At 33.6% G+C, this 27,662-nt stretch overlaps 1 protein-coding gene and 1 pseudogene across 2 annotated transcripts in view; one reads left to right on the top strand and one right to left on the bottom strand.

Moving 5' to 3' along the window:
• Znf804b (zinc finger protein 804B) overlaps positions 1 to 27,662 on the bottom strand; it is a 493,759-nt gene that overhangs the window by 327,891 nt on the left and 138,206 nt on the right. The window lies entirely within an intron of this gene.
• On the top strand, positions 22,389 to 23,730 carry LOC101975278 (trifunctional enzyme subunit beta, mitochondrial pseudogene; annotated as a pseudogene).

The raw sequence follows: 27,662 nt of genomic DNA on the forward strand, positions 1-27,662 counted from the left end.
CACTCAAGAGAACAGAGAACATATTTCCACACAAAAACTTATTGGTAAATGGTAACAGCCTCTTTATGCACAATGACCCTAACCCAGAAAATCCTTAATGTCCAGCAAATGCTGGGAAAATTTTGACACATTTATACATTCCTGTAAAACAAAAGCCATCAATACCTACAATGACATGGATGAATCTCAAAAGCATTATACTAAGTGAAAGCCAGATACAGAGGCTACATTACCTTATGATTCTCTGTGGCATTCTAGAAAATTCAAAATTTAGGTAAGTAAATCAGATCTGTTTTTCAGGTGCTAGGTGTGGGAAGGAGACTAACAACACAGGGGCCAAGGGAAACTTTGGGGTGATAGGAATATTCTATGGTTTGAGTGTGGAGTTTGGTTACAATGTTTACATTTGTCAAAACTATTTAAATATACCTTATTAAGGGTAAATTTTACTTCATGCTAATTCCATAAATCAGAAAAAGCATTTAAACATGTGTTTTGGTTTCCCAAAAAAGTGAAGATTCCAAGTGTAGAGAAATTAAGCTCAAAGTTTTTGAACAAATGCAATTTGCTATTGCATAGCTTGGGAATTTGTATTGTAGAAAATCACATAGAATAAAGTCTTTACTACATGAAAGTACTCACAAAAAACGTAATCCAAATGACATAAATTGCATAGAAAGGATTGTTGTTGTATGTTTCTTTTAATTGCATAGACAGGATTTTTTGTATGTTTTTTAAAAATATTTATTTTTTAGTTATAGGTGGACACAATGTCTTTATTTTATATTTATGTGGTGCTGAGGATCAAACCCAGTGTCTCACGCATGCTAGGTGAGTGTTCTACCTCTGAGCCACATTCCCAGCCCTGTATGTTTCTTAAACCATATTAATAGCTATAACAAAAAAAAGTTCTTATGGTCAAAAGTATTGATAAATCTTGGTTACAATATTATTAAACAGACATTTTCCTTTTAGATTTTTTTACACATATTTTTTATGAAACTCCAAAAAGTGTCTGTGATATTACCATGTAGTGTGAAGATAATGTTCTGCACAGTGGTTAAATTAAATGTCCTTTAAGGTTTTCTCCTAATACTCAAACCTTTTAGGTTTTCCTTTTAAAGAAATGTACTCAGGATGTCAGGTTATGGCTGATAAATAAACAATCATTAAAAATATAAATTCTTAATAGCAAGGACTTGTAGCATTCAGAGTGGCAGGAATAATGTGTTCTATTTTTTTTTCTGTACTTCATGATACAATGAAATAAAAAAAAATTGACTGAATTGTGTATGGTTAGAAGTTCCATCAATATGGAAACAAACCAGTCACTGAAACAAAATTGTATTGGAAGATCTTGTGGCATAATATACAGCTTTACTGTTATCCTTCCTAAAGCAGGTTTGCTGTTGTATAAACTGGATGTGCTTTTTAAGAGCCCACTGTCTGACTGTGAAAAATGAAAAAAAAATTAATTCACTTGGACCAGTGGATTCGTCTCTGGAGAAAATGTCATTATTTCCTGTTCTTCCAACACCTATGCTGGTACTCACACTCCTGTAGTTTATGTACCACTACTTCATGGGCCTCGAGTGGAATGGAGGGTGCTGCTACTGGGTAATGAACTCTAATAGAAATTATTTCCAACTTTGATTACAAAACAAAGAAATATCTTTTCTGAGATAACAAAAATGTATGTGCTCTTGAAAATTTATTTTGTATAGTCAGTATTTGGTAATGCTAACCAAACAGAAAGAAGCATCTATTTTTCTTAAATTTTGCTTTGTTATAATGGCTGGGGCGTTCTATGATGGTTGCTTGCAGCTGGCAAATATAACATTAGAATGCATTAGCATGCATGAAAATCATACCTGTACATTTTAATATGTAACCATCATTCTGGTTTGGGGGAAAGAATTCCATTAATTAACCTTATTGCATTTAAAACTTACATGACTACAAACCAATGTAGGTTAATATTATCTCTATAAAATGAAATCTACTATAATCAATGCCATATAATACATAGTAGAGAATGTAAAAAAGGCAGTGATAAACAACACACTTAAAGTAGAATAGAAATGTTTAGGAAATAAATGCCAAGAAGAACCAACACACATAATACTATGATCTCAAAACTAGAAAAAGAGACTGCTTTATATTTTCCCTTAATGGTGCACTTGACTACCTTAAATACCATAGGTCTTTTAAATCTGAAGCAATTCTTGTTTACTCATGCATCCATTCAAAATTCAGATTTAAACACCTAGAACCTGCCATTTTTTTCCTGGATCAAAACATGTATCCGTGAATATGATAGAATTATGACATCTAATAATAAATAATTCATGCAAAAACAAAAATAGCAGACTAAAATGAAAATGCTTATAATAAACCACAATTACTCTATTTACTTCATTTTACTTCAATTTCTATTTTACAAAAATTTCAAAACAAAATCAAGTTATTAAATTTAAGTGAAACTCTTATATGATCTTCCACCTGTTAGGAAAATTATCAGAACACTATTGATTTATTTGTGCTATGATTCACTGAGTATCAACTACACAACTGGCTGAATGTTACCTGTGATGTACAATGAAGAATACAATGAATAGTCTAAAGCAAAAGCAGATCATTCAAAAGGTTAATGCAACAACAGAGAAATCTACAATGAAAGATATAAAAGTTGTGTTTATTTAAATATAAAGTCTGCTGTCATTTATTTGTTGATTTTTTTTTTAAGGAAAGAACTCCATGCAATGAGCTCTCTTCTTAGTACTGCCTTCATAGTGTCCCAGAGATTTCAATATGTTGTATCTGTGTTCTCATTCACCTCTAAGAAGTTGTTAATATCCCTGGTGTCTTTTGCAACCCATTGTTCATTCAGTAGTATATTATTTAGTCTCCAAGTGTTGGAATAGCTTTATTTTTTTAATTTTATCATTAATTTTCAATTTTATTCCATTATGATCTGATAGAATGCAGGGTAGTATTTCCACTATATTTTATTTGCTAAGAGTTGCTTTGTGGCATAATACATGGTTTATTTTAGAGAAGGATTCATGTACTGCTGAGAAAAAAAAAGTGTATTTGCTCATTGAAGGATGAAATATTAGTTTGTTTCCATGATTGTTGAAGTCAACAATTTACTTATAAATAAAATGTACAGAAGCTGTTAATTTCCATTTGAACACTTTTTTTAACTGTTACTATTGCACAATGGATTTGAAATCATATGTATGCACAGGGCTCAACCATATGTTGTGTTTAATTATTAAAGTTCCCAAACATATGTCAAACTCTGGAAACTACACTACTCAAATTTAATAAATTAAAGTGTACTTCACTAAATTTTTTTAATTAAGTATTATGGATATGGCTGAAGCCCTTTTTACAGCCATCTCTAAACCATTTCCCCAACTTTCTTAAAAACATAACCACTGTCCTGATGTTTTTGTTTTTACTACAAATGTATTTTTCTGTAATAAAGTTACACACACACACACACACACACACAAAGTGTATGGTATTTACATGGTATGTATACCACAGGTAGACACACATAGTTTTTTTTTCATATTAAAACATGCAGAGAAACATACTACACCAATACAGGTATTTTGTAAATTAATTTTTTCACTTAATTAAAAAATCATTTTATGCAAATTGTTAAGTTATTTTAAACTATTTACAGCATTTCACAACACAAAATTCCGCTTATCATTATCAATTACCCACTTGCTGCAAAAGGTTAGTAGCAGGCAAGGAAACTTGAGCCAAGATAACGTTTGGAACAATGTTGTAGCAAAAAGTGGAAGGAAACCATCTAGTGAAAACTGAAAAGCTGTTGATGAAAGCAATGGAAGGGACTGGCAAGGGAAAACCTGAGTGGGCAAGTTTGGAATGACTCTAATGCCGTGTTTTAACCAGGGCACAAAGAAACTGTGATGTGGAATGAGTCTGTAAAGTGCAGGTAATGGTGAGCAGATGAGTATTTAATGGGAGATTGTAGAAGATCTCTTCAGCTTAATTTCCTGAGTAAAGGGGAAAAAAAGACTTTTTGCTAGTTCTATTTCTGAGAAAATGGAAGCTCTTCCTTCATCTGGGCACGTCTAAAAACCTTAGGCCCTATGTAAATAATAAACATAAAGAGACTCTGGAAAGTAAAGATAATAACCAGACTCATGAGGAAATTCAGGACTCAGAAAAGACATGACAGTTAGTTACCTGGGATTGCCTTATGTATTGTTTGAAATACCAGGTGTCACAAGGAATCAAACACATGCTCCATCCAAGGTCACTCTTCCAGGCAAACTTAACTTCTGCAAGAAGGGTATGCTATGGAACCTGTCAGGAGCGGGCTTGGGCAGGAAAGTCAGCCGGTTTTTATCCCTAATGCAGTACTTCCTCTTGCTGTGAGAGGAGGAGCTCAGGGTTACAATCTATGCCATTGGTTCATTTAACTGGGACAGGCAAAAGAAAGGAGTAAATTAAAATGACTACCATTGGATCTTACATTCCATTAAGGCTAAATACTGTATTATGGTAACGGACCACCAAATTCTATTTCTCACATATACCCAAGACTTCTATTTGAATAAGTTCCAATCAAAAATTACAATTTATGCAAAGAAAATAAAACCATGGAAGGCTGTTCTTCCTAGTCAATTGACCTAGAAGGGGGGCCCTACCAAGATAGACACAAGCACTTTACTTCAGCCAAAACCTGTGGACAACTGTGGCCCTCAATGCTCTCACACCAGCAAAGGCCAACTGAGGGCCATCAGATGTCCAGCCCCTGCAGGATGTAACTGCCCTTCAAGTGAGATAGTATCAAAATGGCAGAATAGGGAGTGAAGACTTTTATCCCAGCCCCACGACTCCCACCACCCAGGTGTCAGTGGAGAGAGAAGCCTACACATCTATTCCTTTTCCTCCTGTGGAGCAGTAGAAACAGAAGCTCTGTGGAAGCCTGAACTCCTGACCTGATCATACTAAAGAGGTGCCCTCCTTTCATGAGTGGATGGAGGCCAAATGAGAAACCTGGGACTCCACTCCTGCCTGATGGTGATACCCTGGCCCCTTCCCCTTAACAGCTCAGGCTCTTTATTTGATGTAGAGGCCTGGACTCTAGCCCATTGCTCAATAGAAAGCATTTCTTAAAAAATAAAAAAAAAGGAAAGAAAAGAAAGAAAGAAAAGAAAATAGAAGGGAGATAAGAGGACCAAGGGAGAGGCTGGGGGCAGGAGAGGTAGTAGTAAGGGTGGATATGATCAAAGTACATTAAATGTATGTATGGAAATGCCACAATGAAACCCATTAATTTGTCCCATTAATATATATTAATAATTATAATCAAAATAGAAGTGGGCATTAGTCCTTTTATCATTATTGCCTATATTCAGTGGCAGGATTCTAGTGGATCATCAGAGATTGGAATTTCCCATGTTGTTCTTTTCTTGATCTCTCTATTTTTCGGTACCTAGAATTTTTTTTTTGTTTGTTTTTTATTTTTTTTTTTTGGTACCAGGGACTGAACTCAGGGGTAGTATTTGACCACTGAGCCACATTCCCTGCCCTTCCCTATTTTGTGTATGTGTATATATACATTTTTTTTTTTTGAGACAGGGTCTCACTGAATTGCTTAGCACCTCTCCATTGTTGAAGCTGGCTTTGAACTCACAATTCTCCTGTCTCCTCAGTGGCTGGGATTACAGACCTGTGCCAACGCACATGGTCGAAAAATCATTTTTTTTTGTCAATCTCAACTGTGTGGATGAGAATATTACATTGTGGTTGCTGTTCTTATATTATTTCCAGGATTTTCTATGTTTTGGGCAGGAAACATGCCTTATCTGTATCACCCCAATCTACTAATCCCTCCCATATACCTATCCATGTGCTTACATATATTTATTTCATTACCTTAAACTCATTCACTAATAATTTCATATTTTTCAGTCTCTCTTAGTGAACACAACTTTAAATTAGGAGTCTTAGCTATTTTCTAAGTGTTTATTTTGCCACCAAAATAATAGCATAATCCTGGGAACACTGTTGCTCTCATTTCTTCAATCCTACAGTTTGGTTGGTTGGATACTTTCCAAGGTCCTTTCATCAACAGTTTTTAAAGTTGACAGGCAAATGTTAGGGAAGAAGCAAGAGCAAAATAAAAAGGAAGGGAGAGAGGAAGTGGAGAAAGGAAAGAGAAGGGAAGGAAGAGAGAAAAGAGAAAGAAGACAGGAAAGAGGAAGCAAGAGGAGGGAAGGGAGAGAGGGAAGAAGGAGGAAGAGAAGAAGGAGGGAAGGGAGTCAAGAAAAAGAGAAGGAAGGAAGGAGCAAATGAACAAAGGAACGAAGTTAAATGGATTTTCAAGTAGAATGAAAAGAACAAATTTTAAGTAATTGTTAAAAAAAAATATTACACTTACTAAGAAAATGAAGAGCTACAGTGACTGTACAAAACTCACTGAGGCAACACATATACTCCAAATTTCCTCAAGCCAGTGACAAATTAGATGGGTATATAGAATATACCGAAGTCTACATATTATGGTACACTTCTTCAGCTACTGACCAAAAGAGAAGGCCAATGCAAATTGCTAATGATGGCTAGATTCTATTATCTACCAAATGACAGGAAAGACATTTTTATGTAGTAGGGGAAAAGCCATTATAACTATATTACTTCATCATTTGCCTTATTATTTCTTACTTGTAGTTATAAAATAAAGGAAAACTTCTACAATTCTGATGGTACTAATAGGAAAATCTTACATCCTTAATTTATTTGATGAACCATTAATGCCAAAAGTCTCAAATTTTTCTTTTCCTAATGAATGCTCTTGTGAACAATCCATAAAATATCAGCATTCTAGGTCATTAACTCTCCTTCTCTCTCATATCAACTGCCAGAAAACATGGTGTTTTAATTTACCTATGCATGTACATTCAACAATTCTCTTCAGTAGTCATGAAAGTTCAAAACACAATCATAAAAGTAATTTAAGAGACATAATGTGAAGCACTTTTCAAATACTGTCTGGGACATATTTTGGAACATAAGCCTAGATTTATACTCAGCAACTATTCAACTCAAAAATATTGCTGACTTTTTAAAATGTATATTTCTTCCAACTTTCTCTGCCATAGAGATGACCAAGCAAATTGTCTTTTAAATTTTCAAACGTTTAGTTGGCTATTTGAGATGAAATCTGACCCAGAAATACTTTCCATTTCTTCTCAAACATATTACAGATCACCAGCCAAATGTCAATATCACTACAATGCTTAATTGTTGCAACTATACCACAGCAATCAAGTTCTATTTCAACTTAACTTTTTAAAGTGTTGCAAAACTTGAGACATATTTGACATCAAAATCAAAACTAAAAGCATGTTAAATTTTGCTACAATTATAATTCATTTTCTGGTAAATTCTTAAACCTAAGCCTTCATTTTATGAAATATTCAATAAATTTCATAAAGAATAATTTAATGTATACATGTTAGCTTTCTTTAAGCTTTCACCTGATTTCTCTACAACTACACTGAATATAATCCCAATATACATTTTTCTGAAAAATCTTCCTTTAAAAATCATCTACATTTTTAAGATACATTTTTGAATGTTGGAAAAAATAATATTGACTCAACAAAAAGTTGAAAATTTGTAATCATAAATTTATAAAGTATTGATTTATAATAGATGTTACATTTTTGTTAACTTAGATCATTAAGAAAAAGCACAGCATTTTAATACATTAAAAATATGCTTTAAATCATCATTATATTCATGATAGACTCACAATCAGATCTCTGAAACATGTTATTTCCAAAATATATTTTTCTTTTTGTCAAAAAATAACAGTCTTAGCCAGGTGCTATGGTGTACACCTGTAATCCCAATGGCTCAGGAGGCTGAGAGAGGAGGATTGCAAGTTCAAAGCCAGCCTCAGCAATGATGAGGCACTAAGCAACTCAGTGAGACCCTGTCTCTAAAATATAAATACAAAATAGAGTTGGGGATGTGGCTCAGTGGGTGAGTGCCCCTGAGTTCAGTCCCCAGTATTAAAAAATCAAAAAACCTCTTTGGTGGGGGGGGGGGCTATAGCTCAGTGGAGGAACACTTAGCACATGTGAGACCTTCGGTTCAATCCCAGTAGTGAATGAAGAACAAAAAACAAAAACAAACAATAAAACATTCTCTTGCCAGATAGATTTAGAAAATGTTTACAGTAATCAGAATGGGAAGCAAAAGTGAGAACAGTAAGTACACGAAGAGAAAGAGGCAGAATATCGAGTATCCTTGCATAAACCACAAAAGATGTGACATGGAGCTGACAAGAAAGCAATGGTTTAATCATTCATAGTTGATTGGAAATCAGAGGTGATGACTGTATACAGATCTGTCGATAAGCAACACTTGACTTCTATCTCAAAAACTCCATTAGTTTTATTAGTTTAACAAACCAATACAGTAAGTATGTCAATTTGAGACATCTCTCAATCCATGAGTTAATCGTTTTCTTTTCTTAGAGTTTTAGGGATATAATAGAGAACTAGGTAGGATTCATCAAGACTTCTTGAAGACTTCTCACCACTTACTCCACCTCTACACATGAGCACGTTCCTATCATCCCTGGTCTCTGAACCCATTTTCCATACCTATTAAGAGGTTTGAGGGTTGAATTTCTATTGATGACCACAGGAATGTTATCTAAGAGATCAACCCTGTATTCAAAATTTGGGAAATTTTCACTAGGAAAATAATAAGGATAGAGATAACACTCCATACTGTAACCAAAACCAAAAATAATTTACTGCCACAGACTGTGTTTTTCCATTCATAATTGGACATTACGTGGCATTTTTTCCCCCAAAGAGTTCAGAGCGACATATAATTCAAGAACTAGACACAATGACAATTTTAATTTGAAGGGAAAAGGGAAGGGAGAGAAGAAATTTCAGAGATTGCTTTCAATATCTCTGTCACTTTCACTACCTTTCAAAGGGAAACACCCCTGGATCTCTTTTAGAAATCAAAATATAGACTAAATATAGAGCATCCTAAAAAATGTGTGCCAGATGTATCATATCTAGGGCTTCTCTCACCCCAGGGTATTTGCCTACTCCCACTTGACAAATCCCAAATATTTTTAGCACTTCAAAGTCTCTTACTTATTGCTTGCACAGCTGGTAGCTAAAAATACTTACACTGTATAATGTTACTTTCTAAGTCAGAGATTGTTCTTCCATCATTTATTCAGAAATGCTTTCATAATTAGAGCCCTGGTAGAAGCAAGATGGTTCAGAATGGAAAAGGTCAGGGCAAGAAGTCTATCCTCAAAACTGAAATAAAGTCAGGGGTCAGCTATTTTGAGACAATGGATTTTGTGCATCAAAAGGAAGGTATCCAAAGTTAAGACAATTTTTACAAGAAGAGACAGATGGGACCATGTTAGCTAAATCTTCAAAATAATCTTGATGATGAGGCTGTCTATTACCGTCAAAGTGGACCAAGCACCCTGGAGAGGTACAGATGGGCAATGACAGACACAATGATAGAGCTAGGGATAAACTGAGGTTCAGGGATAGGAATTGCAGGCTTTTCAAAAACTGGTCCACAAAATAATCTAATTATAAGAATCAAGCATCTGTGCCAAAAAAAAAAAAATCAAATGTATGGTAATTTAAGGGCAAGTTGGGAGTACAGTTTCTTTTACTGTAGGTAAAGAAGTAATGAAGATATGACTGTGAAACCAACAAAGTGGATGAGAAAAGAGGGTAGTTGAAAGAGTAGTAGTGTTCATATGGGAAAAAGACCAGAATTAATCAATTATTGGAAACTGTAATACCTAGGTCAGAGAAAGAAATTCTGCATAGGATGTGAACTCTGTCCTATGTCTGGACTTGTCTGAAGGACAGGGCTAAGGTGATTTTTATGCTGCCCTTATGATGAAAAACATAGATTAGAGGACTGAAGCAGTTTTCTCTGTATTCTTAAATTATAGCTCAAGAAAGCACTGAGTAGAAATGCCTCTCACTTTAAAATACAGTATTGTTTTCTATTTCAAGTGCTAGTCAATTGTTCTTTCACTAACATGAGTTTATTTTTCTCAGAAATACATCAGGTTTTCTGAAGTGCTTTGGAAAAAAATCTTTATGTCTATTAAAGTAGTTAATAGATTTTATTCTAAAATAATGTACAATGACTGTTTTTAATAGGGCAGTTTTTTTAAAGACCACTCTGTGACTTGCCACATCCAGATTTTAAATGATAAAAATTATAACAATATAAGTCTGTCAATTTTAGGACTGCTTTTATGACAGAGCACACCTGGGAATACAGGAACATTTCCAAAAAGATCTTGAAAAACCCAGTTCCTCTTCACTAAGCCCCCAAAATGTATGAGCTGCCACTCAGTTTTTCATTCCTTTGAGTAGCCCTGTACTTGTGAAACAAACTGCAGAGCAGCTGTTTCTTTATTTTTTATTTTCCTGGCAGACACCTAGCTGTGATCTGTAATTCAGTAGAAACTAAGACATAAGAGTAAAGCAGCATGATTTTTAAAAATGAGATCAAAGATACAAAAGCATTAGTGAAAATAAAAGTTCTATGCAAATATATGCTAATGTTCCCTTAGATTGATGTTACAGGTAATTCTGAAGCAGGAATTAATAAAATCACCTAGCAGTTTCTATCTTATGTATTTCAATGTTAGATGCGGGAATATGGATTAGAAAATGCTAGCTAACAAAGGCAAGGTATGACATTATTCCCTTCCCAGGTCCATTTGAGGCTGTGTAAAGAAATCACGTGGAGTGGACAGTTTCTTTGATTTTAAACAAAAGAATAAAACAGAGTAAAACATCTCTGCTTCAGGTTCCCAGGTCTTTAAGACTGAAACCACAGATGGATCCACCTTTCCCTCAAGCTGAGCCTGCATTAGAAGGTTTACCAAGTGCTTCAGCTTGATGTCTGGAATGCAGTAATGAATTCTAAATGGTCACATATTGCTCCAGTCACAGCTTTCCTTGCCACCTGCCTTGATGACACAAGCTATAGGTTTTTGTTATAAGTGTTTGGCCTAGCAAATTTCGTTTTTCTTTCTGGGGCCCTCCCCCAGTCTCTAAGGCAGGTCCCTTATCATCCTAGATTAGCTTCCCTGTGCTTTCAATTTTACTGTGCCTCCTGACCACCATTTTGAAGACCACCTAGCATATTAACTTTGCCAGGTACTCTAATTTTAGACTTCCCTACTGGTAGGGCTTTGTTTCTGCCATACTTTGTCTTCCTGCTGAATTAGAATCTTTGCACTGATACCTGATTGAACCTAGCTAACTTGCCCCTTCCTTCCCACTCAGCACATTTAGTGACACAGCTGCTCCTGCAGGCCCAGCAGTTGCAGACGGATTGGTTTCCTCAGCTTCTTTGAAAATGGGCATCTGGCAATGACTTTTCTCTCTTTGCTATAATGCTTGATTCTTAAGAGCCTACTATCATTTACACATGAGCCGTCACAGATTATTTTAAACTAGAAGCAAATAGAGGTAATTATACACTCAAATGTAAGTTGTTTTCAGAGTGGTCATTTTGGTTTACAATTTTCCTTTAGAAGCAAAGTTTTAACTAGTCATTATATTATATCCCCAATTTATTATGTACTTACCCAAACATTGAACCCCTATGGAAACCAAACTGTAGATGGAAAGGGTTACTGAACATGATTCTGGCTGTACCCCTAGTGTCTGAGCCAACCATCATTGTCCTCGTGTTGCCTAGGAGCCTCTGCTAGCTTCAAGTGCTACCAATGCCCCATATCATTTCGTGATTAGGAAAAAAAGACGCTCCTTGAAAGAAGATATCACAGATACATCAGAGGTATGAAGAATGGGGTCCACATATGACTCCAGGTACATATTTTATTTCCAGTGAAAAAGCAGGGGTTTGGTCATGTAGGAGTCAATGAGGACTGCTGTAACAAAATTCCACAGACTGCATGGCTTAAGCAATAGGAATTTATTCTCTTACAGTTCTGGATGCCAGAAGATGACAACCAAGGTGTTGGTAGGTTTATTTTCTCCCAAGGCCTCTCTCCATGGCTTATAGATGGCCACCTTCTCACTGTATTCTCACATGGATTTTCCTCTGTGCACATCAATCCCTGGTATTCCTTTGTATGTACAAATTCCCCATTCTTATAAAGACAATAGTCAGATGTGATTAGGGCATACTCTGATGACCTCATGTTACTTAATCATTGTTTTAAAGAAATTATTTCCAAATATAGTTATATTCTAAAGTACTGGAGACATCAACATAGGAATTTGGAAATATACAATTCAGTCTACAACAGATAGGAAATACCAGTCTCTTCACCAATGGCACAGGGTCCTAGAATGGCATGAACCCTGAGTGAAAGACTAAGACTAGAACTATGACTAGAGTACTTAGATTTGGCTCAAAGATCTAATTATTACTAAAAACTTTCATGTGAATGAAACTATACTAATTAATCTGACAGACCATTGAGAACAAATAACAAATAGTGCCTCTGTCACTATATACAAGGATTTGAAAAAAAGACATGTTTTCACCAAATATACATACATAATATAGTCCTAGATTAGAATATTTAAAGGAAATTAATTCAGAGATTTTAGTTATTTGTAGTCTTTTTTTGCATCAACAAAAACAAAAAGTTTATTATCAAATTTACAAGAGTATCTATGGTACACTAGGCAGTTTTAAAGCTGGGTCACAGAAATGAACAAAATAGACATCCCTGTTCTCATGGAGATTGCTGTGTAACAGAGGAGATAGCATATGGAAGACACATAATACACAATGAGAAATACTGTTTCTATGAATGAAAATAAAACTGAATGAAGAGATGAAGAGAAAGCACTTAAGAGTCCTGAATGAAAAGAGTGAGTCATGTGAGCCTTTTGTAGAAGAGCTTTCTAGGTGGGGTGCTTAGTATATATAATGGCTTGTCTTGTGTGATAATTACCCAGGAAAGTGGCTAGGACTATAGAGGTAATATATGCTCCAGGAGAGTTAGCTGGCACCTCTAGGCTTAGAAGGGAAATTATTAATGTCTATAATACTTTAAGATAAGTTCATAAGAAAAGGACGCACTAAGGCATAAGAATAGGTAAATCACAAAGATATCCAATAGGTCAAAGAAAGCAACAGAGTATGTCCAAGACATGATGCAGACATGAATTGCAAATTCAAACAATAATTGAATATAGTAGTTTCATCAATCCTATTAGCCAAAAAGGAACAGCAAATAACAGAATTAATAGAGTCAAGCTCACAGATGACTGTTGTGGACATAAATTACTGTAGTTATTTGTGAAGGCAATCCAGTAATATCTTTTAAAAATAAAAACATCATCTGATTTAACAACTTCATTACTGAAACTCTACCTTACAAGCAAAAACAAAAAGTGTACCAGTTGAAAATGTCTATAAAAACATTTCTGGGGGCTGGGGATGTGGCTCAAGTGGTAACACGCTCGTCTAGCATGCGTGAGGCACTGGGTTCTATTCTCAGCACCACATAAAAATAAAATAAATATATTGTGACCACCTTAAAAAAATTCTTATAGTAGGAAAGCCAAAACAAAACAAAACTAGAAACAGCATAAATTAGTGTCACTAGAAGAATGGTTGCATAAACCATAGAAAATTCTAATTATAAATATATGTTGTATGATTCTTTAAAGCATCTTAAATTCTGCAAACCTGTAGGGATGTGATAGCTTAAACAGAGAGCAAACTTATCTGCTTAACCCTATTTTTGTAAAATAAAGACATTTTCATTCTATACATATGTCTATATTTATTTCTCTATATATATATCTATGAGCATACAAAAGTGTGCACAATATCTATACCATGTTTTTATTCATTAACCCAGAAGAAAAGTGAAAATTATAGAAATAGTATTATTTTTAAATAAAAGAAAAATATGCATGTCAAAGAAATTTGTACTAAATTATTTTTTTTTCAGAGATTTAAAAAGGGAGACACTGCCAACCATATTTTTTTATTTCTAAGCACCATATATGTCTACCATCTCATGAACCCACCACCAAGAAAAATTGAATTAGTTACTTTGTCCTCAATAAATACAACTTTAGTCAGGTAAATAAAAAAATGGAGAGTGAGCATTATAGATTTCTCCATCTATTCAGATTATAGTGAAACGTGAAGATAAATATTAAGGAGTGACCTATGTAAGTGTCTACTTTTTAAAAAATAAACCAGTTAGTTAATTTTAACAAAGAAAGGGATGGTATCTTAGTTCATTAACAGGAAATCTTGATCTAGGAGCTCAATGGCATGTCCACTTGGAAGCCAACATTCTCAGACCCCTTATGCTAAGTGTCAGTCCCTGTAACCCTGGATACTATAACAAAAAAGCTTTCACCCTATTTATCTTTACTTTCAGATGACAGTAATGAGATCCAGGTATGCTGAACCTTGTGATTAAACAAGAATGTAAAACAAAGACAGACAGAAAACATGGAATATAAAACACTTTGCTGTGAGTTACTCTGTCCTCAGAAAGCATTTGTCTATTAGCAGAACTGGATGTGGTTTAGAAATCACAAAATTTTATGTCTTTTGTTAACATTCAAATGATTTTTTCTTTCCCATTTAAGAGGTAGAAGATGAGTAATTTGTGTCAGTCTAATTTATTAGAAGACAATCTATTGAATTTATTTTTCCTCAAAAGTGAAATCACAATTGAAAGTTTAAATGTGGCATTCAATGTGGCCTATTAAATCCACTCCTATTATGGAAATCAAAATTACAGAATAGGTTTATTGTCCCATTGGTGGTTATAAAGAACACATTATACTTCTGCCTCATGGATACATATATCCAAGAGGGAAACCAGAAAAAAAATGTATATTCCAGTAAACAGCTTTAGCTAGAATTAAAATGAGTGATCACTTTGATAAACTTTAAAAGAAATTTGGTACACAAATGTTCTTTTATAACACATGAATATATAATACACCCAAATTGTACAGATATTTTATATCTCTTGGAGTCTTCAATTTAGAAATGCAATAATTTATAAAATAATAATTCATAAAATTAAATTTTAAATGCCAAATTAGTTCAAGATAATGAGTTCAAGAGAGCACAAAATAAATTTAAAGGGTCAGAGATAGTATCTCTTAGCTGAAATATCATAAAAAGAAACATTTTAAAATCATTATATCTAATTCCAAAACATGACATTCCCCAGTAACAACCTTTGATAAATTATTCTAGTGGTATAAGATAATGTTAATAAATTGAGCTATAAATGCACATTTAATGCTTTACATTGGGTATCAATTTTGACATAAAACAGAAACAGGATGGGAATGACAGGTTGTAAAAATGGTAAAACCTTTGATTCTAAATCTCTATCACAATCCTGTGCCATTTGTTTTTCACTACAAGCTGTCCCCAGGGGAAAAAGAATCTAAGTTCAAATTCTTCAAGGAAGTCAGAAAAATCAACTTTAAATAAATAAAAGGCATTGTCTTTTAGAATGCTTTGCATTTTTATCATTAAATTCATTCAGAGAAAATCAGTTTTATCAGTGGAAATTAATCCCAAACAACTTTTAAAATGTTGTTGATATTAAAATAGATCTTTATTTCCATTTCCTATCCTCTCTCTCATCTTCTTGCATCATGTTTATTCCTAAATTTATACTCTCCTTCCTGGTAAGGAGGGAAATTGGCAGCTAGCCTGTGAGCTATTTCTCTACCTATCACTGTGGACACAGGAGCATGAAAGAAGGCAGATTGACCAGGTCTCATTTTCTAGTAAACGTGCCAGGAACCAGCCTCCCAGGTAACAAATAAATGGCATTTGCTAGTAAGATTCCTCATCCATAAAATTCTTTTAGTAGATGTTCCATGGTTTGGGGTTTCTGAGTTTCTTCTAGGAAATAAAGTTAGAATTGATGAATTTTTGGAGTGTGTCACTATAAAATATCAATTGTAAACCACACAATTATTTGATTATAAAATGAAGATGTTCCATAATCTAAAATGAATCCACACCTTCCAGAGAGACCTCTTCTATTGCTCTGGGCCAGAGGGTGCACTGGATTCAAGACAGAAGGACCTTAAGAGCAGTTCTTGGAGTCCCAGGGCCCTCCTGGATTCACCAATCCCTCAATTACATATGTCTTTGAAATCATTATCAAAACCTGATACTTAACTCGACCATCTATTTCCTTGTTTTGATTCACTCCTTCTCTTCCTCCAGCAATGTATTTCTTTCTTCCTCTTTCTATCCTTACCACATCCATACATATCAATTTCTACCTTTTCACAACCCCTCCTTCCTTCCCATTCACTCTTCCCTAATGTCTTAAAATCATTGAACCAAAGAGCATCTTAAAGATGATCAAAATCCATTCCCTCATTTTATCATTGAGGATATTGACTTCTGGAAAATTATATGAACTAAAATAATGATATATAGTCTAGGTCAGAACTTTTCACATGATAGCATCACTCTTGCTATGTATGTCACTTACAGTAGCAATCTGTACACAAATATTTACTTATCTCATGTCTTTAGGTTGTAAAGTCCTGGCAGATTATTTTAGTCAGCTTTCTTCGTTGCTGTGACTAAAGGATCTGACCAAAACAATTGTAGAGGAGGAAAAGTTTATTTGGAGGCTTATGGTTTTAGAAGTCTCCATTTTTCCAGGCTTGAAGTGAGGTAAAACATCATGGTGGAAGAATGTGTCAGAGGGAAACAGCTCACATGGTGATCAGAAAGCAGAAAGAAAGAGACTCCATGTACCAAATGCAAAATATATACCCCGTAGCCATGCCTCAAATGAACCAATTCCTCTAGCCACACCCCACCTGCCTTTAGTTACAACTCTGTTAATTCCATTGTGGATTAATACACTAATTATGTTAAGGCTATAATTCCATCATTTCTTCTCCATACCTTCTTGCATTGTCTCACATGTAAGTTTTTGTGGACACCTGACATCCAAACCATAACACAGACAGGAACTATATCTATTTTTTTATTTTAATTATGCTCAGAAAATTATATGTCCCCATTGAAATGCTAAATAAATGAACACATAAATGAGTGAATTAGTCTTTGTATCTATAAAATGAGTTTTACACTAGAAAGTGATCTATATTTTTATATCACCTAAATCTCTTAGAGATTTATTTAAATATTAGTTTTCTAATTCTTTTCTTTCCAACTTTTTCATACTGCATGGAACACCCACACTCAACTTCCTCTAAATAGATTTAGATTCAACAGATGTGTGATAAATACTGAAATTCTTTTTTTTTAAATAACACTACAGGATATTATAATTAAGAACCAGGTATGAGAGAAAATATATGTGATTCAATAAGCTGCTCTCTAAATCTAACTGAAAGGTCTGTCTAACCTATTTATAAAAAAAATCATACATCAATATTGGGGGTTTATTATAAATACTTTACATGTATATATAAAATGTACTTTACTCATTGGAATCTCCATATAAACTGTATAAACCGATTTCAATTATTAATAAACTTAGAGGTCCATATCCCATAGGAAATAGTTTAAATAAACCATATTCATGTGATATATTTGTTTTAAAATTCATGGCAACAAATGCAATATAAACCTTTATTATGTAACATTGAGAGGAAGGATTAAAATGTTTTATGGAGTGTATGGTTACACATTTTTCACCTTTCAGTTAATTTGCGGTAAGGTTGGAATAATTTGATCTCTTGTCATGTGAACATATGGAGCATTTGTCTGGTAAGAATGCTGCTGAAATTTTATTAAAGTTATAGTTTCCTTTATATCAGGTCCCTAAGAGAAATAATTCTTGTGTTCCAGAATGCCAAAACAACTGTTTTATTTTTATCTAATGTGTGGAATAAAAAAAAAAAAACTTATCCTGTTTCTTGTTTACATTGTTTCCTGAAGACCTGAAAGTCAGTGCAAGGCTCATCTCCAGCCAAAGCACCTGCTCTGGCAGCTTGCACTTGATCTACTGAATTGACTCCCTCCTTCATTCTAATTGTTAACACCTTCCCACCTTCACAAGATTTCTTTAAGCACTTTTTCTTCTACAGTTGACATAGTTTTACAAACGTTCTTGAACACATTTTAGAACAGTGTAGAGGAATAAACACATATATGGAAACAGATACCACATTATGAAAATAAACCTTTGGTCCAGTTGCCACAAAGATCTGCAATCTAGCTCATTTATCTCTCAGTCACACAAAACCCTACCTTCCCCACCAGATCAAAAGGTTGTAGGTAGCGAGATGCTTCATCTGTCTTGAAAGTCATGGTGAATGTCGTTAGTATTTGTAATAACATACTCTCTAATGTGATTCCAATTTAACAAACTTAATACTATAAAAAAGGGGTAAATTTCTTTTTTTTAAAGAGAGAGAGAGAGAATTTTTTAATATTTATTTTTTAGTTTTCAGTGGACACAACATCTTTATTTTATTTTTATGTGGTGCTGAGGATCGAACCCAGCGCCCCGCGCATGCCAGGCCAACACGCTACTGCTTGAGCCACATCCCCAGCCCTCAATTTATTTTTAATAACAGTAAAATTATATAGACTATACTTATAATTATATACTTATAATTATATAGACTATACTTATATATACTTACATACTATACTTACTATACTTGTAAACCACCATATAATTACTAAGGAGAGTTCTAAATTATGATTATTTTTAAAAATAGTTCTATAAGTTAGACAGCTTTTTTTAAAAAATCTCCTGTACTAAATTCCAGGATTTAATGTGGTTACATTTCAGGGAGGAGAAATGTAACCATTATCTTTCCTATGCTTGAAATGGATACATAGAAAATTACTCTCATATCTGTCAAGCCTTCTTCATAATATGCAGGCTTAGAGCTCTTGGATGTTTTCTCTTTTGAACTGCTTTGAAGGATAGACCTTCACCTCTGGTGGCTTCTGCACTTAACACATGTCTGAGTACAAATTTAACTACTTTTCTTCTCTACTGAACTGTGTAATTATTAGGATATAGGAGGTCATGACTGACATTTAGAATCAGGCCCATCTCAGAATTTAGGTTGTTAATCAGAATTATTATTAAGGGAAATCTGTTACTTTTGCAGTTTAAGTTATTTTACCATAGCAATGAATGTGGATCATAGATTCTGAGTCAGTCTAGGACCACAGAAAACAGACTACACTAAAACTACTTAAATTCTGTGTATACATTTGAAGTCTCACCAATAAAAAATACAGCTACTTGTGAGCCAACACAACAAATACTTTTAAAAAAAACTTACTCTTGTACCATGTACATATTTAGAATAATACTAAATTTTGTTTTAATGGTGAGTGCTTCCTTTGGAAGGAACCAAATACATGCTAGAATATCTTGCTTTCAGAAGACATCCCTCTTGATGCATAGGCTAACAGTCCTCATTTATTTCAGAGTTCCACATCGTTTTCTGGTTAACAATTGAGCCTGAATTCCATTCCCTCATGTGTCATAAAATTTCTGCTTGCTTCTTCTCTAATAAATGAATGTTTCATATTACCAAGTAATTAAATCTCAATTACTTGAGGAAATTTTATTTTCACTACACTTTTTGGTAAACAAATATGACGAGAAGCATGAACAGTTTATAAGAATAAGCTTTAGATCTATCCAAGATACCCCAGCGCAGTAAGAAGAATATGGATATGCAGCTAATCATGATGGCTCCTCTGTTAAAAATGCAGCTCTAAAGAGAAATATAATGTATCCATCAATAATAAATAATAGGATTGAAGTTTGAAAGCTGAGTAATGCCTCCCCCAAATAAATTACAACTTTAATTTTATTTTCCAGAACAAAATCAACTAAAATTGTCATCCTTTCCATTTGTCTTTTACTGATGAATACAACATATTCCTCTGATTTGTTTCAATTCCTTTCCACTTTGCATATAAAAAATTAAAGAATTTACTACAAACACAAATGTGCATACATCCAAGGTCACTGGCAACACTACCTCATTTTATTATAGAATCAGGAAGAAAATTTTTTTCCCCACAGAGTTTGGACACTGATGCCATGGAGCATTTTACAAAAATAAAACCTTAATATACATATTGACTCACAAATATGTATACAAGTCTATGTCCCATTCTGCAAACTGCTGTGTAAAATTTGAGAACGATACCACTATTTCCATTGACTTTTGAATATATAGAGACATGAGTGACAGCATATAATTCATTTGTATCTTGAGATTTTAAACCATATTGTCTAAATTTATTGTAATATAAACATTTTCTTCAAATGTTTAAAATTAAGGATTCAAGTGAAACAAGATACGTCTCATTTCTGCTCATCAGAGAACAATAACTCTTGCAAAAAAAGCTGTGAAATTTAATGTAACAGATGTCCCTTAAGTGAATTGGTGATGCTACTGAATACAGATCTAACATCTTCTAATTATAATTTAACTGAACCAAAAAAAAAACTACAAATAGTTTGTATAATTCAAATAGCACCAATAATTCTAATACATTATTATATATTCTTTAAAGCACATGTCAGTGAATTCTTATGTTTCCTTAATAGGATTTACTGTACTATGGAAAATGGAACAAAGATTCACTAACTGCTTGTCTTGTCTTTTCTGCAACACATTAGCACTGCAAAATGCTCTAAGAGAAATTCTATTATCTTTCCATGAGAGATTATTCTCTTATTGCTCAAGTTCCATTACCAAGGTAATTTTTGCTAATAATAATGACCACATATTTTTAACATATTTTTGTTATTTCTGGATAAACCTTAATAATTTCTTTCCTTAAATAGTTCTTTCCTCTCTTTCAGATATTCACTAATTTTGAGTTCTCTTATTTACTTCTTCATCTACCTATAAAATAAGAACAATTCTCAATTTTAATACTTCTTATTTCCTTCAATTTGCTAACATTTTTTTTTCTTTGGATTAAAATAGAATGGGAACAGTGGCTTTGGATTTTAGGAGCAATATTATTAGTGCCATGTGGCAACAAACTATCTATCTCCCACTTTTGTGTACTATAACATCGAAGTTTGATACTTACCATTCCATTTATCCTGCCAATCTTAGTATAATGTGCATGAATATCAAATAGAATACCTCATAATCATTATTTTGATCTAAAAATGTTTGAAGTGTATATAAGGGCATAATAGATGGTTCTCTATTCTGATAGAGAGGCAATTTGATCTCCTGATTCTACAGATATACTTTAAAAGAGGAATCTGTTGAATCACTTACTTGAACTTGACTCAAATAGTATACTAGACAAAAAATTTTGTGCACAACTGTAGGTTATAACACAAATATTCAACTGGCTTTCCTGTAGACTCCTTATATTCCGCATTATATATGTTCCAACATGTGCAGGTATAGCCTTTGCACTATTGAATTTGATGAGTTCAGATCATTTAAATATTAAATTTTAAATAGGCATATAATTATATTTCAGCTAGTTTTGTTAGCTGAAGAATTTGTGTCTGCATATTTCAACAAATCATCTTCCACCAAAAACATTAAACAACCTGCTACAAAAATTCATAAAAACACACATAACCTCAACAAAAGTGACATTATTTCCCTTTCAAAACCATGCAACACATTTCTAAAATTTGGGGTAGATATCGAGGCTTTTCATAATACAAAATCTCTCTGAAAATATATTCTGTATCTTAATGTAGAATCACTAAGTGTTGCTTAAGAACTGAGTTTAACATTTCAATGCCACAGTGACAGAAATAATAGCCACAGAAAATGTCATATAATCTAACTTGTATTATTACATAAGCATTTCTCAAAAATTCAAGATTCATTCATACCTATTCAGCGAGTTTTTGAAAATCTGAGCCCTTCATATATGGACCCAATATCCAAGGCAACCTACCCATAAAGAAGCAGGAATCTAATTCTATATATTAAGGTTTAAAATAAATATTAGAACACATAAACTCAATAGCCTTCCATAGTCTTCCTCCCAATATTAAAATGGTCTTTGACACAAAAATAGCTCAGGAACTTACCACGAAGAGTTTTCATTTTACATGATCAATATCTTTTAAACTCACAAAAGTATGTTGCTTTGTTGATAATAAAAATTTAAGATGATTTAAGATCTTAAATGTATACATCACAAACACATGTCACAGAATCCACTTGAATTATTTTTAAACTATTTATTAGCTTAACCTTTCGTAGAGAAACTGCCCCATGGTCCCATCGAGCCTTGTCAGTTAGAACTGAACCTTGCCAGAAGCAGGAGCCTGAGAAGACAGGATTTAAGATTTCACAATGACTTCCACATTGACTTAGACTTTTAAAACACTGCCCAGTGCAGTAGATTGGACCTTCAGGTTTTGTTTAAGACCCCCAAGCTGTTAATTTCAGCTATAAGCTACCCTGTCCAGACCAAAGCAAAGGAAACATTAGCAAAACCCAAAAAATATTTAAAAATATTGTGGTAGATGCTGTTCGCATTCCATTTTTGCAAAGGGCTCTTTATATACAGATCTGATGCCACATGTTTTGGCAAGAGCAGGACGTTCAGGTTTGTTACTCAAATCAATGTCCCAAAGTAAGTTTTTGATTATATCATCTTTGGCACAGTTATTCAGGAAGTAAAAACGATGAATGTGACTAGGGAGTCTGCCTTGGGACTGGCTTCTTTGACAAGACTCTTACGCTGTAACCATGGCTTGCATCCCTTTGATCCAAGTCATGACCATGACTATTGGCCTGATTACTTCTGGCCAACATGATGTGGTAATGACTGGGAGTGTTAAATTAATGTCAAATGTCCCTATCCATCACTCAAGTAAAATGAAGGAAATGAAAATTGGTTTCAATAAAGCCAAGACTCTGGGTTAGCAACTGCCTTTATTTTCTATATTCAGATTGAATTTCTTATTACCTGAAGTTACTACAGTAGACATATTCTCCACCAGTAAGACCAAAGACTACTCTGAAGACCAACTGGCTGGTGCTTGGGTTGTTTTTTGACTAGAATAAGAAGAACATGTGCTCCATTCTCACAGTCTGGCAGAGGAAAGCACAGGATAAATTATCCCTTTTTGATATTCTACCCTTCAAAGTATCAGGAAGAGATAGTTACCAAAGATAATGGTGCCTGTCCTCCTTCACCAGAGCATATGGCCAAACCTGCCTTCATTAAGCATGGTGACAGCTGAAAATTCTTTTTTACTCTCCAATGGCATTTCTGCAACACTGAACAGAGGACAACTTGGCAGAGGACAATGGTGTGGCTAGAGGTTATAAACCAAATGCATATTTGAGAGACTTTGTATATGTGTTCCATTATCCAAACATCAACTTTTTTTAGATCAACATATACTACTCCAAAAGATCCAGAAACAGCAGTATTACCAATGAAAAATATGAATGCTTTTGAATTTCAGAAGGCCTCCACAGATCAGATTTTGACTAATTTTGAAGCAATGGATTCTGATCGGTTTGAACAAAATTTCATGAGTAGGAACCAAAACGTTGGGTTGCTTCCTTTGGGGAAGTTTAATAACTGGGTGGATCAATGTCCCTCAGACACCCATTTGGAGCCACAGATTGTTGGTTGGTCGTAACAGAGACTAACAGATTGCAGGAAGCTAGTATGGCTTAGCGTCTGCCTGGGGGACAGGGCCATGCCATGCTATGATAATGGAAGCTTGTCCAAAAATAATCTAATCTATCCAGAGGAGGTGACCTGATCTGTGCAACCCTCACACTAGGCAGTGCCATTTTAATGTATTACGAAATGACAACTGTAGTTCCCAATTCCTTTTACCAAAACAACATCTGTGGCCTTCTGTTAAATACTTTGCAATTAAGGCAGTGTTCTGAGCTTTTCAAGAATCATTGTACATTGCTCTTTCAGGGATTTCTAAATTCCCAGAATAAGCAGTCATTTTTGATCCCTACTGTCATTAAAGAATAAGAGTGGTGGCAATTTGAGAAAGAGGTTAGCTGAGATCTGGTAATATCTTTGTAACATTTTCAAATTATATTTGTTTTCTTTTTGTGTCCAAAGATAAATGTTTTCTCTAAATTACAAAACAATGTGTCTTAATTAACTATAGAAAAATGATTTATAATCCAAACATCACTGAAAATTTAAACTATATATATATATATATATATATATATATATATAGTTTGATTGAAAAAAATATATATATATCTTATTCTTATGTTGGTCAACCTTAAAAGGTAGAGGTATATTGGAGGCAAAAAAAAAAAAACCTTGTTACAGTTTAGGGTAAAAATTCCTTAATAGTGTGTTTAAATATATGATTTTAAATACATTTATGTCATAAATAATAAATAATTAAATATACCCATCCTTTTTATACTTCTCCATATCCAAAATAATACTATATGTATAGAATTTTTTTTCTGGATCATATTGCCAAGCTATACCCATTGAAAATAATTCAATGTCCACTAACCTACCCTTCAGGGTACAACTTCTACAAGGTCCTAAACATAAAAGAGAAGTATGAAGTAAAAACAAAATCTATTTCTAAAAGTTAATTCAAAATAAATACCTACTATAATTTTGTTTCATTACTTTCCTTTCATTTATAAAAGCATAGGCTATCTCAGCCATTAGGTTTAGCTATGTAATTTACTCATAATGTGTACTCATTTTAAATTTTGTAGTTAAGGTAGAACATAATATCTACTGAGGACATTTTTTCTGGAGCATGACATGTATAACCTCTGATAGTTTAAATATGTTCCTGATTTTGTTTGTATATTGGGAATTTAGAATTCAGAAGTCAATACCAATTATCGGCAGTGTCTAGCACAGGTAGTATATCTAGAAAATGTTTATATTGTCAGGATATTGTGCTATTAAAATAAAAATCAGTAGTATAAGAAACTCCCATTAAAGTTAAACAAAACTATATTAATACTTGAATAATATAAAAATGGTACTTAATGTGTACAAATAATATTTTTTGCTTGGTATAGTAGCTCCAATAAAACTCATGCTCACAGCTTAATAAAGAATAGCTGTTTCGTAAAACAGATTGGGGAGAAATAAGGTGCTGTATGCTGTTTTAGATTTTAAGAATTAAATATGAACCTTGAATTAAATATGAACCTATGTACTCAGAAATAAGTTTTCAAATTGGACACATTTTAAATTCAAACTTATAGAAGCATCATTTAACATAATTTAATATTGCATTCTTCTCAGTCCCTAGATTTATATTTTCTTTCTCAATTTAAATTACATAATAAACAAACCAAAGACATATTAAAACTAAAATAAGTATAATCCACATTTTGACAATGCCTTTGAAATTTTCAAAATGTGCAACCTCCATTTTTTATTTATGCATATATGTTTCCATATAGCTTAAATGTGAAATGTAGAAATGAAAACTTACCATATAAGTGAATTATATAAAGAAACAAAAATTCCACATTTTCAGAGCATTATTTGTGTGTATGATTTTACCAGTTACCACACTAGTAGTTTAGCAGGCAGAGGGAAGTGTTAACATCTGAGAAAGATCAGGAACTGGATAAGAGCAAAATATCATAGTTCCACTTTTGGTATTGATCAATTGTCCTCAGGAAAGAAAACTTCCTTAAGCCACACATTTTTCATTTTATAACTAGAGAGAGTGTTAGCAAGGACAGTAGTGAAGTGGGGGGAAAAGGAAATGATGGTAGAGAATGGATAGAAAACACAGGCCCAAATAACAAAAAAATTCTACGAAGTCATCTCTTTAAGTCATTTGAGATTGTCCTGGACTAGACTAAATCCTCGACATGGTTTCCATGAGGGAAGATGCATTTCTAATTTCAAATTTGTATTTGTCACTGCTAGTTAACCAAAATCCTGAATCCAAAGAGGAACTCATGTAAGGGAAATTGTAAAGGAATAAATGAGCACAGCATCTATGTGCAAACTCACCTCCTATTCAGCAGCCTGTCCAGCACAGTTGGTGGCATCAGGAAGACTTTTTCCAAGAACCCAGCCCTCAACTACAATGAGTGCTTTGGGGTCGGTTTCCCCTCAAGGAGAGTCTTCAGTTTGGCTGACTCAGCTCTACTCCTAGCCTGCCATTTTAGCAACACTACAATGTCACTGCCTCTTAGTGACTCTCAGGCAGTCAGGAAAGTGAAGTTGGGCATCTTGAAAAGCAGGTTACTTTCACTATTTTTGCTATAAATATTACCACTTTTGACAGTTAACTAAATGGTTTTATCAGCAAATCCACTTGTATGGTGTAGACAACAGGACAATTCACTGTTCAAAAGTATAGATGATGCTTAAAAAAACTTCTAATTCTAAGCCCCCAAAGAATAGAAATATACTGCTTGTTGTGTCCTCTCCAGAAATATTTAAATAATAAATTTTCCCAAATACATTATATGTTATAATATGTACTATATTATATATTATACTGTATATATGCTATAATGTTTAAATATTTCAGTGACTTCATTAATTCCTTATATTCCAATCTCAGCTTTCAAGAATCATTCAAAAAAATGAAAGTTAAATAATCAACAATATATATAATCAAAGCACTGAAATAACTTCACCAGACACAATCTTTTGCCATCCTAGGAATCCTCTCCTTTTGGATAACTAAAAGAGTAACACTGTTCTCACTGGCCACAAAACTACCTGTGGTGGTATTGATACTCCAAACAACCTTGCATAATATTTTGAAAAATCAAAACCAATCTCAATCTGAAGAATTTCATGTAAGAGACAGCATCTAAAAATACTTCCCTTTTTAAATTTTTTTCATTACAATCCTTATTATACATATAGAGCACTATTTTTCGTATTCTCTATATATACAGTATGTTCACACCAACTTATGTCATTATACATGTACTCTTTTTTTTGCATTACAATTCTTAACACACATATATACCACAGTTTTTCATATCTCTGTTTGTATATAAGGTACATTGGCCCCAAATTCAAATCTTCATACATGTACTTTGTATTATGATGCCCATCACATTCCACCATCCTTGTTAATCCCCTTCCCCTTCCCTGTCCCTCCCACCAGTCTTCCCTATGTAGAATTAATCTAATCTTCCCATGATCGCCCTCCCTACTCTACTATGAAATACTTCCCTTTTTTTGTAGTTGTCTCCACTTGTTCAACCTATAACTTTTATTAGAAATTATGATTCGTATATAAATATCTAGGAAAGTAACACTAGCCACTTTAAGCCTAATAGTATTAATAATAATATTAATAAGCACAGAATTAGGAATCATCATTTCAAATATAGTATTCACAAAGAAAAGCAAAACTCTCCTATGTAAACTCACATAAGAAGGAAAGATTAAAAGAAATAAAAGAGTCATGGCCCTTACATGTTTACAACCACATTGAGACAGTAAGGCTTTTATGTGAAAAGTTGACTAACATGAAGAATAAGGAAATTATTAACAAATTTACTTTTTTAAAAAAGCCCACAAGGATTAATGGAGTTAAATAAACTTTGGAGAGAAATACAGTTTGACTTTTATGTACTTCCATATACAAAAACTAATCTGAGATGGAC

Source organism: Ictidomys tridecemlineatus, chromosome 2 (assembly GCF_052094955.1).
Source record: "Ictidomys tridecemlineatus isolate mIctTri1 chromosome 2, mIctTri1.hap1, whole genome shotgun sequence".
Lineage (NCBI taxonomy): Eukaryota > Metazoa > Chordata > Mammalia > Rodentia > Sciuridae > Ictidomys > Ictidomys tridecemlineatus.